Raw genomic sequence first — 16,367 nt, 5'->3', positions numbered from 1 at the left:
AAGTTGACTGCCCTTCAGGATGCGTGTATAACCAAATGGACACATCATTTGCATCTCATGTTTTTTTCCCTCCATTTCTAATATGCGCAATGCCTAAATGATATCAGGCAAAATGCGACCTGACAGGTGCAGCCTGGGTAAGTACTGTACGGAGCAGAGCAGCACATTGACTTCCTACATGGCAGATACGGTTTCAGATCCACCAGTATCCAACTATAAATGACTGAATACGCCATAAAGGATCCGGAAGTGATAGAATTCCCAAAAGGCATTGCTTCATAGAGGGCTCAGGAGGTATACTTTCCCAACTCATTTGGTGTTCATAAAAAATAATATTATTTTCACCAACGGATCTTGCAAACCTCTTTAGCAAATGTGCAAATGACTGCCCCTGTTACACATATGTCTCCACGGCTTGGTGGCCACATGCTGTGCTTTCTAAAGCCAGACACTGCAGTTTCTAACCTCTGACCAGGTTTGAAGTGTGCTGGGGCTTTTTAATTCATTTAACAGGTTTTAATTGTCTTTTGGGGGAAGAGGGAGCCTTCCCGGGCCAGCTTGATTGGCAGGAGAAGCTGTCTGCTTGAGCACTTCCTGCCAGTCACCCAGGCCCGCTCATGAAAATGCATGCTCTTCCTCACAAGTGTCTCCTCGGTGTTTGTAGTAGTCTTTTCATGCTGTTTATGTCAGGGAGTCATTATCGAAAGCGTCTGACATCTTTGACATTCTGTGACATCAGCATGCCGTAGGTGGCCAGTAAAAATCTTTACGACACTATTGTGTCCAGTAAAGCCAATGGGACTAGACATGTTTCAATATGCAAATGATATATAGGGGCATTTTACAGAACCACAGCATCAGTGCAGGAGCAGTCAGCACTATGGGGAAAAAAGCGTCTTCGGGCCTAATTCACAGAAGCATTTTAGTTTAGTTTAGTTTAGTTTGTTTATTTATAAAGCGCGTCCAAACCCTCAGGTAGCTGGGCGCATAATCATGTGCACAGCAGAGTTACATATCGTTACACAAACACCTTAATACACCAGTCAGAGCATACATTAGTCCAGGCTCTGAGTAGTTACATACACGAATAAAGTATACAGAGAACAGGGTACAAGATAGTTACAGTGGAGAGTGAGGACCGGGTTACAGGGTGGTCCTGAATCGGATAAAGCCAGGGTGAACATTACAACATGGTGGCGAACGGCGGCTGGCCGAACGTGTCATTGAGAGATTGGATGTTTAGGCTAGCAACCATGATATCACCATGGCTCTGAATGGCCAGAATGCGGCTTCTGATCTAATTGCAAGAGGGAGGGTATTCCAGCATTGTGCTGCGAGCACTGGGAAGCTTGAACCTCCTGCTGTTTTTAGGTTATAGTTGGGGATCTTTAGTTGATGCAGGTAAGGGGTTCTGGTGGGTCTAGTGGAGCAATGTCTAGCGAATTTGTCTGAGAGGTAGCGAGGGGCGGTGCGTGACAGGCACTTATGGGTGATGACCAGGGTTCTTAGCTTGATTCTGTCGCAGATCGGGAGCCAGTGGACTTCTTTGCTGGCCGTGGATATGTGAGCCTTGCGCGGGAGGTTAAGGGCACATCTTAGTGCATTATTTTGCAGGATCTGGAGCCTGTTCAAGTTTTTTGTGGTAGTGCCTAGGTAGAGTGTGTTGCAACAGTCTAATTTAGACAATATCAACGCTCTTAATAAGGTGAGGCAACTAGAGGTGGAGAGAAAAGGCCTACAGGCATTGATCAATTTATTGGTGTAGGTGGTGGCTGAGATGGTGGAGTTTATTTGTTTTTTTAATGACAAGGTGGAGTCGAGATACACACCTAATGTTTTGACCTCTTTGGAGACTTTTATGATGTTGCCGTCAATGGTAAAGGATTGATACCTTTGGTCTAGTTTGTTAAGGCGAGCCTGGGAGCCTACGATAAGCAGTTCTGTCTAATCGTCGTTGAGGCAAAGACTGTGTGTGGCCATCCAGGCTTGGATTTCTAAGTAGATTTCATTAAGCTTTGCGACATCCTCTTCATAGCTGCCAGTGAGAGTGATGAGGACCTGGGTGTCGTCTGGATAATTAGTGTAGCTGACACCCAAATCGTCAAGACAGTCAAAGAGGAGCTTCGTGAAGATATTGTAAAGTGTGGGGGAAATGCAGGAGCCTTGGGGTACTCCACATGTGATTGGGATAGGGTCCGCAGCCGCGGTGGGGGCGAAGACCCTAGTCGACCTGTCAGACAAAAATGACTGGATCCACTTAGTGGCATTCTGAGAGGTGTTGAGTGAGGATCTGGTGGTCAACCAGATCAAAGGCAGCAGATAGATCCAACAAGAGCAAAATGGCCAGTTTCCCCTTATCTTTGGCATCATCCATTTGGATTTTTAGATCCAAGAGGGCAGTTTCAGTCCCGAGCCTTAGTCTAAAGCCAGATTGTCGCAGGCCTAGGAGGTTGTTGTCTTCCAAATGTTGTTGTATTTGGAGGTAGGCAACCTTGTCTAAGATTGTGAGGAAAAATGGGACTGTGGTGATGGGCCTGTAATTTGTGGGGACGTTGGGGTCTAGGTTGGGTTTTTTTGAGCAGGGGTAGGACCCACGCTTCTTTAAGGTTATTGGGGACCACTGAGTTTTTGAAGGAAGCATTGATCAAGGAGGTGATGAGAGGGGCTAACTCATTAGCCCCGTCTTTGATGACGGAGGCGGGACAAATGTCGCCTTTGCAGTTGGATGTTTGAGACTGGCGAATATCTTGATTACTTCCTCTTCTGTGACTGGTGAGAAGTGGAAGGAAGGGCAATTAGCATGGTGTGGTTTATTATGCTGATGGGATTCTGTTTGGAGGCAAGGTTGGCTATTTTTGCTTCTATCTTAGTTTGTAGGAGGGCAATTGTATTAGCGAGGGCCAGCTGGATATTATTGCACCAGGCCTTGTCTTTAATGCAGTCCTCTGAAGGAGGCAGTGGTGATTCGAGTTCCCTTAGTATAGAGAATAGTTCTTTAGTGCCAGATTTGGCGGTTTGTATTCTCATGTTATAGATCTCTTTTTTAGCATTTAAAATGGCGGATTTGTAGGTGGAGGCTGCTGAGGCGAACTTATCTTTAGTGGAAAGAGAAGGGGCTTTTCTCCAGCTAGTTTTTGCAGTTCTTTTGATATTGCGCAGAGCCTTTAATTCTGCTGAGAACCATTTGTTGGAGTGGGCAATGGGTTTGGCTTTTCGTTGTTTAAGAGGCGCTATCTGGTTGAGAGCTAGTTCTAGGGTATTGTTGTATAGGTCTACAAGGGCTGATGGGTTGTCATTTTGCGTAGGTAGATTAGTTTTACTGATAGGCATGAGAAGAGGTCTAAGGTTCTCTATAGTGATGTTACGCTTATTTCTGGAGATTATTTGAGGTAACCTAGTGGGTAGTGTGGTAGATGGTATGGATCTGGGTAGAGAGAAGGTAATAAGGTGGTGGTCAGTCCAAGCACAAGGAGTGATGTCGGTCAGTGAGAGGTTGCAGTTGGCATCTGCAAGCCAGTCCAAGGATCTTCCTTTTGTATGTGTAGGTTTATTAATGTGTTGGGTGAGGCCTAGATGAGTAATGGTGTCATTAATGGAGGTGGCCTGATTGTCATTGGGGTCATTAAGTCCCAAGTTGAAGTCGCCCATAATGATGATTTGAGATTTAGGTTTCAGGTTGGTAGTGAGTAAGAGAGAGATATCTTCTTCAAAGGTGGAGTGGAGTCCTGGAGGTCTGTATATAATGTGGAGAAGGATAGTTTGGGTGTCAGATAATGGGAGTTTGACGGATAGGAGTTCGGCTGAAGGAAGGGTTGTGCTAGTTACTTCTCTGATGTTTAGGGTGGATTTTGCAATAATTGCTATTCCTCCTCCTATTCCATTTTTTCTGTCAGCTCGGATGATGGTGTAGTTATCCGGGGTGGCTAGAGCTATTGTGGGTCCGGCTGCTAGGTGGAGCCATATCTCTGTGATAGCGATAAAGTCTAGGTGGTTGGTGGAGATAATGTCGGCGACATCAGTAGCGTGGGCTACCAATGAGCGTGCGTTGATGAGAGCTCCCGTGATGGAGGTCAGTGGAAGGTTGACTTTCGTGTGTGGTGGTGGGTGAGGTGTTGCAGGCTTGTGACTCGGTGGAGGGTCAGTAAGTGAGGTGGGCTGCGTGAGATTCCTAACCTGATTAGTGAGCATTCTGGTGAGTTTTACATCCGGATTAGTGTGATGGCTGAGTCTAGCGTTTCTAATCATGGTCGGTGGGGCTGCGTTCAAGAAGGTGGTAGAGGGTACAACAAGGCGAGAAGCTAATCTTGTATTTCTAAGAGGTGTGGGACAGGGTATTAAGGGTGTAGGTGGGCTGGCGAATCTGTTTATCCAGTCCGCTGGAGATAGTAAGTCTGGGTAAAGTGGTGTGGTTGTGTAGGCACAGTTCTGAAGTGAGATATTCTAGAACAGAGGGAGGAGAGTAACCATAGTTAGAGTGGCACCTCTAAGTGAGGCCATCATGGGTAACTTGGGTCTGGAGATAGAGGCAGTGAGGTTTATAAATTATTAGCAAGAATAGTTTGTACGTTCAGCTAACGTGTGTGTGGACTAGTTAGGCGTTTCAATGGCAATAACATGGGCATCAACTCAAATTGCAGTCAACTCAAATTGCAGTGTGCAGAGGGCAGTGTGGAATGCAGTTCAGGGCGCAGGGCACCTCTAGGCTAGTCAATGCAATTTACAAATGGGCTAAATGCAATTCAGGGCGCAGGGCACCTCTAGGCTAGTCAATGCAATTTACAAATGGGCTAAATGCAATTCAGGGCGCAGGGCATCTCTAGGCTAGTCAATGCAATTACAAATGGGCTAAATGCAATTCAGGGTGCAGGGCACCTCTAGGCTAGTCAATGCAATTTACAGGTGGGCTAAATGCAATTCAAGGCGCAGGGCACCCCTAGGCTAGTCAATGCACTTTACAAATGGGCTAAATGCAATTCAGGGCGCAGGGCACCACTAGGCTAGTCAATGCAATTACAAATGGGTTAAATGCAATTCAGGGCGCAGGGCACCTCTAGGCTAGTTGATGCTAAATAAAGAGACATTTGGGTGCGATGCATCCATTGAGTGTCGTAGTACATCTTAGATAAAGTACATAGTGTAATAGTGCTGCTGAGCAGTAGGCGCTAAATGGCACAGTAGGGCGGGAAGGCCAGGTATAACAAGACATGCAGGGACATCACCTACAAGACACATTTGGCAGTGGGAGTAGATGAGTAGGGAGGAGGATGACAATGCACGTGATTCAGGCTAGGGGCATGGTCATAGCAGTCAGGCTGTATAGGCATAGGCAGGACCATCAGTACATGTTGAGAGAGTGGTCACACGTATGTGCACTGAGGCAGGTTTGGGCTACTGTGGCAGTGCAGTGTCTGAGGAGGGATGGAGGAGTAGTAGCTAGCAGTTAGCTAGCAACGAGCACATTGAGCCAACATGGCTAGTCTGAGTGGAGGCAGGGCGGTTGCACCGCAGGACGGAATGACTACAAAATGTAATGACAGGCCACATCTGAACAGTTAGCAAATAAACCTCGGTAATGCCGCTTTCACAATTAGGCAGAGCACTGGCACGCAGTGAGAGCTCTATTAAGCGAGGGGGTGCATACGGACTAGGATGTGACCGAATATCAATCGGAGCGTCCCGACTAAGTTCGTATGTCGGTAGGAATGAAGCGGAGTGCAGACAGTTCGAATGGGTTTACTATGTAACTTGTCTTACGGGTCGAGGCAGCGGTTCCTTGTCTTGCAGTCCTTTATCCCTTGCATGGAACTTGCTGTAGGCGGAGGGGTGGGCGGCAGAAAAACGGGCAGAGAGTATGGGCGAACGGTGAGGAAGGCTGAGGACAGGAAGCCTTTGTGGTCCTGCCTTCGTGGAAATGCCGGCTCCCGCCTCCCGGTTTCTATTGGCACTTACAAGCGGGGCAGCAGCCAATCAGTGGCCACATGGAGCTCAACACAAGAAGCTAAGGTGCTGTTTAACAGAAACTTCGGCGGGAGGCCATCTTGGAATGGTGGAACCGCATGGTCATCAATGGAGGTTCACTCCAAACGGTTGTAAAGGCAAGCAAGAGCTGATGGCCAAATATATTTTGCTCTTATATGCAATTAGGGCAATTGTGGCAGCAGAATTCGGCAGATATTTGGCATCACTTGCAGTTGGTAATTTTCGTGCGGTTGTGCAGCACATTAAGCCTTAAGGCTTACCTTGTATCACAATGTGCCTGCACAGCTTCTCCATTGGCAGGGACTGCTCCAGCAGTGGGAGAAGGGGAGCTCCTGCTCCTTCAGGTGGATAGTGGAAGTCAGGCTGGGACAGGCTTGGGACAGGAAGCCTTTGTGGTCCTGCCTTCGTGGAAATGCCGGCTCCCGCCTCCCGGTTTCTATTGGCCCTTACAAGCGGGGCAGCAGCAAATCAGTGGCCACATGGAGCTCAACACAAGAAGCTAAGGTGCTGTTTAACAGAAACTTTGGCGGGCGGCCAGCTTGGAATAGCAGAACCGCATGGTCATCAATGGAGGTTCACTCCAAACGGTTGTAAAGGCAAGCAAGAGCTGATGGCCAAACATATTTCGCTCTTATATGCAATTAGGGCAATTGTGGCAGCAGAATTCGGCAGATATTCGGCATCAGTGGCAGTTGGTAATTTTCGTGCGGTTGTGCAGCATATTAAGCCTTAAGGCTTACCTTGTATCACAATATGCCTGCACAGCCTCTCCATTGGCAGGGACTGCTCCAGCAGTGGGAGGAGGGGAGCTCCTGCTCCTTCAGGTGGATAGTGGAAGTCAAAGGCGCGGGGTGGATCTATAGCCCCAGGTATTTTGGTTTTAACCCCGGATAGAAACTCAGGGGCTACAACCAAAAGGCTAGCAAGCCCTGTGTCCAGACAGTCCCAACTTTAGCATAGCCCAGATCTTTTCCAGATCTACCCTGACCACCAAAGTACTTTCAGAGCCCCTAGGCTTGTCCATGGAGCGGTGTACTGGACCTCAGTCTGCTGTAAGAAAGAAAATGAGTGATGGGGGATAAGAGGTGTGGAAAGGGGGAAGTAGATGCTGCAAACAGTGACGCAGTGGGGAAGACTGTTTTGTGAAAGCATGGGTGTATGTCAGTCCTGTTACATGCACCATAGCTCTGCCAAAGAGCGGAGACGGATAAGACCTAAAGTGCTGTGATAATAGCGTTTTGTTTCCAAGGCATATTTAGAAAATTGTAAGTTTGCACACAATGTAATGTTGGATGCATGATGCCCTCGAGAGATCCTGGAAGTTTGTTGGCTTATTTGCCAGGGCATTTCTATAGGTTGTACCCCAGGTTCAACTTCAGCTTGTCAATTATGGGTCAGTGAAGCCAGAGCCAAGAGTGGTCCAGGCAAGAATAGGCTGTGTATAAAGCCTTTGAGGGATGTTGTTGGTACCAGAAGGCAAGGCAATGTGGTGGTCAAACTAGTATGTTACCGTTCAGTGTGTTTTTGCACCAGGTCGCATAACTAGGACTAGAGCAAACGTTGCCCTGGTGCACACATATATTGAAAGAATATTTGTTGTTGTACTAGGGCATTTCTTTTTCATTAGTGGTTATTTTTAGTACCACCCATAGTGCTGACAAGCAGGTTTACTTGCAGAACGACTATCACCACTGCCTGCATCACCACTGTACCCAGCCATGACATTATTAATCACTGTCAGGAAAGTCAATCATGGACTCTTGGACAACCATAGCTTAGAGGTCGTCACTAGGGAATCCTCTCACAATAAGGGTCACTGTCTAGACCTACTTGCTATAAGAGGAGGAGTGGTACCATTTTATAAATCCATCCCACTCCTGTGGTCAGGCCACTGTGTACAATTATTTGGACTAGGGGGATCGGAATCACAGGAAGGAAGTGGTCAGGAAAATATACCAGTGTGGATCCAAAAGATGGAGGATTTGGAAAAGATCCCAGGCGACGAAGTGGAGGCAAGACTGGAAAAGCTAGACCCCGAGCTCCACTGTGAGGAATTTTTTTGTAAGAGGTCAGAGATTTTATAAGAGATCTGCGACAAGTACGCACCCTTAAAATGAAAGGTTACAAAAAAATCCAAATCATTGTATGGACCAGAACTGGCCCTTATGCGTAAACAGCTACGCCAGGCTAATAAAGGGTGGAGACTATCCAAACAGGATAGAGAGGCCGTGAAAGTGAAAGCGTTGTTAAAGGACTATAAAATAGCCCTTTTTACAGAAAATAATTCCTCCAAAGACAGGCAGGAACCAAGCTAGAAAATTATTTGATGTAGTGGCAAGGTTCAGGAACCCGACATGTATGGCAGCCCCCACTACCGCAACCCAGGAACAAGCCAACAAATGTAACAACTTTTTTGACGAAAATAATTTGGATATCCAGAAAAGCATTGCCAAAGTGAAAATGGGTGAAAAAGGGGAGGAGTACTCAGAAGAGACAGAGACAGGAGACCAAAAGGGAGAAGAGGAGAGCTTCTATTTTAAAACCATTGAAAACAAGACTGTGCTAGCCCAGATACTCCAACTAAAGCCAACAAAGGATGTGGCATTTCCAATGCCAGCTTGTACAGCTATCCGTCAGGCAGCAAATCTTGCGCCATTTCTAACAAAGTTCATAAAACAATCCCTAATGGAGGGCTATGTCCCTAGTACTTTGAAGGGAGCACTGGTAAAACCTTTATTGAAAAAGCCCAACTTAGACCCAACAGTCCTTAAAAACTATCGGCCAGTAGCCAATCTATGCTGGCCCACTAAAATCTTGGAGAAAGTGGTTTGTGTCCAATTTAAGGAGTTCGTGGACAGCAAGAGCATCCGGGATGAATGCCAATCGGGGTTTTGCCCCAATCACGGAACAGAGACCGCCTTGTTGGCAGTCCAGGATGATCTGTTAGAAGCTGCAGATAGGAGAGGATATACAATATTGTTGATGTTGGACCTCTCTGCGGCTTTTGATATAATTAATAATAAGATCATTCAACAATGTATTTAGACAGTCGGGAGACCCTCGAAAGTAGTGGTAAATTGGTTTAGTTCCTTCCTGAAAGATAGGACCCAGCGACTAACACTGAGAGGTTTTCTATCGGAACTACTATGGCTAAGATGAGGAGTTCCGCAGGGATTTGCATTGTCACCTTTGATCTTTAATCTATACATCCAACCATTATTCAACATTTTAAGGAGGTATGGATTAAGATTTCACTCCTAATCTATGTGGAGACAGAGAATATAGAGAAGGCTTTTGAAAAGATCAACCAGTGTATGCAGAAAATTAGAATATGGATGGCACGCAATCAGCTACAGCTGAATGCACCTAAAACCGAGATAATTCTATTTGGAGTAGGGAGCAAGCTGAGGGCCAAAAAACAAAGTACAACCCCACAGATCCTAGGGGAAGAGATTCGATTTTCAAAGAAAATAAAGAACCTCTGATGCACTTGGCAGGAAATCCTAGGGAGCGAAGCCCAGATAGGGGCCAAAGTGAAGGCTGTGTACCACTCCCTTCATATTCTTAGGAGTGTGCTCCCCTTTCTGGCAGCAGAAGATCACCCAGTGGTCGTAAGGGTGTTAACCAACTCTCACATCGATTACTGTAACAGTTTAATAGCAGGGATCCCAGCCAAACAGATGATGAGACTGCAAAGGGCCCAGAATGCGGCAGTTAGGTTAATTGCCCATCTAAGAAAAAGAGATCATGAGTCAGCCTCGCGTAGATCTCTCCATTGGTTGATGGTGGAACCAACTACCGTTGACTATCTATTCCTGCCCATCATTGGAAAGGTTTAGAAAAGCTCTGAAAACCTTCCTATTTAAGCGAATCTGGGTGATTGATATCACAGTCGCTATACGCTGATGGAGGTACAAACCATAGTTAACATCTGTGCCCGAATGCAGTTTATTCTGCCTGGTGCGCGTAAGAAATATCCAAAATAAAAATAAAAAAAAATAAAAATCAATCATCTGACACTAATGCTAGTAAGCAAAATGGTCCAGCCAAGAACTCTCTCCATTTCGCCCTGGTTAATGCCCGATCCTCACCAGCCCATGCACTTGACATGCATGGCCACCTCACAACAGACAACCTTGATGCTCTCGCCAGCACTGAAACATGGCTACATGCAGCCTCTGGTCCCACCCTCTCTTTAGGTATCCCTGCAGGATACACTATTCTTAGGAATGGCAGATGCAATTCCAGAGGCGGAGGAGTCGCCATTATTGACAGAGACTACCTTGGTATAAGGTCATTCGACACGGTCATTAAGAATTGAGACCTCTTATGCATAAAGCTGCAGAAGACCCCTACTACCACAATCACAGTCCACCTTATTTACCGCCCACCTGGCCCGACATTGATCTTCGAAAGAAGACATTCTACACTCATTAGGTGACGACATCAAACCACCATCAAGAGTTATCCTCCTTGGTGATATAAACCCAGGAATAAATGATCCCACCAAACTCCAAGTTACATCCTCGGCCATTTCACTGACTGCCCTTGGGTTCAGCCACCGCATCAGCACCCTCAACCATGCCATAGGCCGCACCTTATACTGGTTTGCAGACAACAACTGCCCTATTATTTATCAGATCCAACGATCCCTGTCCCTGGTCTGACTATCACATCACCTTCGCCTTCCCTCTCTACTACCATTAAAAACACCTATGACCATACCACTTTCACCTACTATGGCTCGCAGCTCACACAACTGACCAAGGAGAACATCCTATCCTACCCTACCTTGATGGACTCAAACAAGAGCAGCTCTGCTCTCAAGATCCCAATATCCTAGCAGAACTATGTACCACAACTATAGCAACTTCATTGCCCCCCTGGCACTAAAAAAAGCCAAACTGGCAGGACATCTTAATGGCCGGTTCACCCCTGACCTCCTTGATCCCTGAGCAAAGAAACGATTTGCGGAAATCTCATGGAAAAAAATGCCCTCTAACACCCTAAAGTCAGCATTCATGAAAGCAGATAAATCATACAAACAAGCTATAATTCACGCCAAAGAGACTACCTCAAAGAACTGAAAACTCCCAGTCCCTCCCTTCCACCTTCACGAAAGACAAAGAATGGTGTGCCATTATCCAAAATGCTATGCTACATACAATTGACACCCTTCACAAAACAATTCTCTCATCAACAGGCTGCCACTGACACTCTCCATCCCATTAGCCTCAACATCCCACTGTTCTGTTTCTATAAAGTCACTGAACTGGAAACATTACACATTCTAAAGGGTCTCAAACCTTCAAGATGTAAAGGCTATGTCTGCCCTGCCAGCCTTATCAAAGACTGTGCAGTAGCTTAATTCCCATTAATCACAGGCTTCATTAATGCCTCCTTCAAAGCAGGCACTGTCCCATCTAGCTTCAAGGAAGCATGATATCTTCCCCTTGCTAAAAATAAATACTTGCACCATGCTCTCCCTAATAGTTTTTGCCAATCACAGCTGTGCCCTTCCTTCTAAAAATATTTGAAAGAGCAACCTCGAATCCAATCGGATCCTGGGAGTCCAACAGTCAGGCCTTCGCCCAGGCCATGGCACAGAATGAACACTCCTAGACCTCAAAAACCAGATTGACGAGATCGGGGATGAAGGGAAGCCTGCCCTGCTTCACCTGCTTGACCTGTCTGCAGCCTTAGATCTAGTTGACCACAAAATACTCTGCCATCATCTCTAAAAACCTGGTTGTTCACATAGGAGACAGCCCCATGCCCTGCCTGCTCAATATTAGGTTCTGCATGTTGCTGACGTTTCTTGTCTCCTCTGCTCCTTTCTACCTCTCTCTTTTCTTTCTCTCAACTGTAAGCACAATGTGCCACTTGGCCACATGTAACTGGTTCCTGCAACAGCACCTTGATGCCTCCAGGTTTTGTGCACTATACAAAGGAAATAAATACATAAATAAAATGCATTTCCAATTGTTGATGTTGCTAACAAAAGAGATGCGACTTGACGGCTACTAACAAAAGGCCAACCTCACAGAGTGTAGGCTGAAAAAGACTGCTTCCACCAGGTCAGTCTTTTGTTACCAGCCCTCTCCTGAATCCGTTTGGGGGGCACATCACCATTTATTGCATGGCCCCACCCCCTGCAGACCCCTCTCTACCCTGCAGTGCTCCGCTGTACTCATCCACTCCCACCTATGCCATGCCCCCTACAGATCTATCTACGGGAGGCAGCCTTATGTGTCCAGCTTTCTTTACGTAGGCCGTTAAAGGGCATGGTCTACGGACCGCAAACGTATAAAAGAGGTCAAATGCTCTCACAACTGTTATTCTGAGGAGACGTTGAATTCTTCGTTCTTCTGCAGGCAAGGTTCTTTAAACATCTAACACGAAAAATGTGTGTAATACATTGCAACGGAATCTTGTCCGTAAGCTATGACACCTGTATATAGTACACTATGCTGTGAAAGGCAAACATCTCTGTGAGCCTTACAGTGCTTTGCACCTTTGATTTCAAATGTCAAAGGAGCGGCGAGCCAGCAATGTGTCTGAAATCCCACTGTAGCATGACCAAAAGATTCAGTGGCCAACAGTCTTCTCAAATGCTTGAAGACACCTGAGGCATTAAAAGGGTAGGTCCCTTCCTCCATTTCTGTTTGTTTACATTAGTTACTGCAACTTTGCAGGTAGAAAAGGGGTGTTTTAGCCAGTATGCAGCGGGCCACAGGCTCCTCATAAGAATGCACGTTTGTCAGCGGACATGATGGGGTTCATCACCCAAGGAGAGCTGATGATGTAGCTACCTCTACAACGTTTTATGTGAAATAGGCACGAGTTTCTGTTGTCAGCTGGAACACCAGCGCTAGTTTATCTGCTGCACGATAAGCCATTTGCATTTGGAAGAGAAAAGAAGCGGTATGTAGATGTACTGTCTGAGTCTGGAGGCATTTCCAAGAATAAGCAGTCACATTTGCACTCTTTCCTTCTATAGTTGATCACCTTCACCTTTAACGACTTCTGATTTCTTATCCGCAAACATGAATTTGAATGAGATGGCAAACATTTGCTTTGAGCTCTTATGTTTTGCTTAAACTATTGTGTTTTTATTTATTTATTTATTTTTATTTATTTATTTACAGGTATTTACAACAGAAACAGAATACTATACAAATTCAAAACTGCATATAAAAAAGAGAAAAAAAACACAAAACACCTTCAACATAGATCATTCAATTTCCCCCATGTTTTATCATAAAAAGACAGTTTGCATTTCAGTTTATAAATCAATTTTTCAATCCTTGACAATTTATGCATTTCCTCTATCCAATCCTCAAATAAAGGAGAAATCCTGCTTTTCCAGCCCAAAGTATCAAACGTTTGGCCACAACGGCACCCCTAAAAAGACATTTTTTGTTGGAAGAGCTGAGATCACCAATCCCAGAATCATCACCTAATACCATAGTCTTGAAATCTACCTTGGGATCCCCACTGGAAATTTGAACACAAGCCTCACAAACTTCAGACCAGAATCCAGAAACCCTGACACAACTTCACAACATATGTTCCAGGGAACCAACCGCATGTATACAACCCCAACAGTCATCACTATCTAGCATCCCCCGTAATTTTAGTTTGTCTGGAGACCAATAAACCCGATTAAGAATTTTGAGTTGTCACGTTCTTTCATCTAAGTTTAAAGAGCATAAGGAAACATTCCTACAAATATTTTTCCAACTATCTGGTGTGATTACTGAGCCGATCTTCGTACTCCAAACATTCCGCAGTGCATCATTACTACGATAGTTTGACACAACCAATTTGTACACTCGACTCGCTAAGCCTCATCCTTTGTGTTCAGATGTTGCAAGGAAAATATTCAAATCCAAGGTATTAGACCAGTCTACATCGCCTATCAACCTCTTCATAAATCTATTTGATGAGTCCGTCAGACTCCAGAATTCCCACTTCTCCTTCAATTTGTTTGTGGTCCTCCATCGACCATCTACACCAAGATCACCAATTTGTCTAATGCCAGCAAGAAACCAATCGGCCCAAAAAATAGTTTTGGTATTATGCCTAATCTTAGGATTCAGCCAAATGGAAGCTTGTGAGCATCTGAAAGCATCCTTACCCAGAAGCGCCAACAACTCACTCCAAGTAACGCGTAAAGATGCCGTTATTAGTTATCTGCATCCGTGATCTTTAGTATTAGTGGTTAACAAAGCCTTCAAGCCGAGCGGACCAAAGGCATTTGACTCCGACAAAGCCCAACGATCCAGACTTGCACTCAAAAAGGGAATGAAAATATGGGAAGAAAAGGCTAAATGATAAGCTTTAAAATCTGGAACCCCCAGTTCACCTTCGTGAACTGGAAGTTGCAGTTTCCAAATGCTTCGTCTCGGGGGTTTCTTATCCCACAAAAATTCCTGGATGATACCGTCTAAATCCTTGCAATATCGATTACTGATTATCATTGGTAGCATACTCGTCACAAAATTAACTTTGGGAGCCAAATTCATCTTAAGGGCATTGACTTTTCCCCATAAAGACAAATTAAGAAATGACCACCTGTCAAGATCCGGTCTGCATTCCCGACCGATCGCATACATATTCTCGTCAACAATATTCAGAACTGAGGGCGTCAACCAAATGCCTAAATACTGCAGTCGCAAATCACACCATTTAAATCCCAGTCCAGCCACCAAAGCTTTATTACAATGAGATGAGAGAGGCAAAACCTCTGACTTTAACCAGTTCACCTAGTAACCAGAGGACGTGTAAAAATTCAGCAAAATTTGCAGCAAACAGGGGAGAGATTCATCCAAATTCTTAAGAACCAACAAAAGATCATCTGCACAGAACCATGTTTTCTGTGCAATACCCCAGCAACTCACACCATTCAAACCAGGGTCCTCCTTTAGTCAAATGGCCAGCGGATCAATCGCCAGAATGAACAAAAGCGGTGAGAGGGGACATCCCTGATGAGTTCCTTGTTCCAAAATAAATTTTTCTGACTTGAATCCATTCATATTAACATCAGCTGTCGAATTGGAGTATAAAAGCTCCAAACCTTCAAAACTGAAAACAAGTAGTCCCAATTAAGCCTGTCAAATTGTTTCTCAGCGTCGAGGGAGAAGACAGCGGCATCACAATCAATCTCATTAGCCCTTTCCATAGTGTGAAACAGCTGTCTAATATTACTGGACGTGCGTCTATTCCTCATAAAACCTGATTGTTCTATACTAATCAATTTGGGAAGAAATGTTTCTAACCGTAAAGCCATAATCTTAGCCAAAATGTTATTATCAGTATTGATGAGACTGATAGGGCGGTAATTTGCTGGATAGTTGCTGTCTTTCTCCTTCTTTAAAAACACAGAGATAGAGGCATGACAGGTGCTGTCAGGAAGCGCCCTAGTCGACTTACTAGCAAAGACCATATCCCTTAGCAGTTCGAGAGCAGATTCGGGAAGAATTTTATAGAATTCACAAGGAAGTCCATCAGGATCAGGAGATTTACCAATACTCAATTTAGAAATTGCAGCTTTCTCCTCATTGACCATTAGGTCCGCTGCAAGAAGTTGACATTCAACGTCTGAAATCTTGGGAAGCTCAAGGTTACCAAAAAAATCTTTCCCAACCCCAGTAATTTCTGCCTCATTGCAATATAAATTCACATAGAAGTCACGGAAAACCACATTTATTCTATGTGGATCGAATGTAGTCTTACCATCTGAATCTATGATGGAAGCAAATGCGGCCTTTGACATTTTTTGTTTTAATCTATATGCGAGCCACTTATCGCATCGCTCACCTTTTTCAAAGTAAGTACAATGTGAGTAGAATAAACTACGTTCCGACCTCAATGATAAAATATCATTCATTTCTCTTTTAAGCTTCTTCAAGATTGTCAACTTAGCTGAATTTGATGGGTCAATCCTCAATTCTTTGGATACCTCTCTAATATTCCGTTCAAGTGCCAATCTAGATCTCTCCTCCTTCTTCTTTTTACCACTCAATAACCCCAAACAAATCCCACGCATACAACACATGAAAGTCTCCCATGTAGTTTGTATACTAACCTCATCAGATCGGTTCTCCTCCACAAAGAAATTAGCCTCAGAGAAAATCCTCTCCAAAATATCATTGTCCATCAAAATGGAAGTATTCAGCTTCCAAGAAAAAGATCTGTGAAATTGGTGTTTAAGTCTCAAGTGCATTGTCACAGGGCCGTGATCACTCGCAGAAATGTTCCCTATGTCACAGGAGACAAAACTTTCTGTCACAGCCCCACCGGTCAATAGCATGTCTAAACGAGAATACATATTATGAGCACCAGAGAAAAAACTATATTAACGCCTATCCGGATGCATAAGTCGC

The sequence above is a fragment of the Ambystoma mexicanum genome, chromosome 1q (assembly GCF_040938575.1).
Source record: "Ambystoma mexicanum isolate Mex_15411 chromosome 1q, UKY_AmexF1_1, whole genome shotgun sequence".
NCBI lineage: Eukaryota > Metazoa > Chordata > Amphibia > Caudata > Ambystomatidae > Ambystoma > Ambystoma mexicanum.
This window is presented reverse-complemented; position numbering follows the sequence as displayed.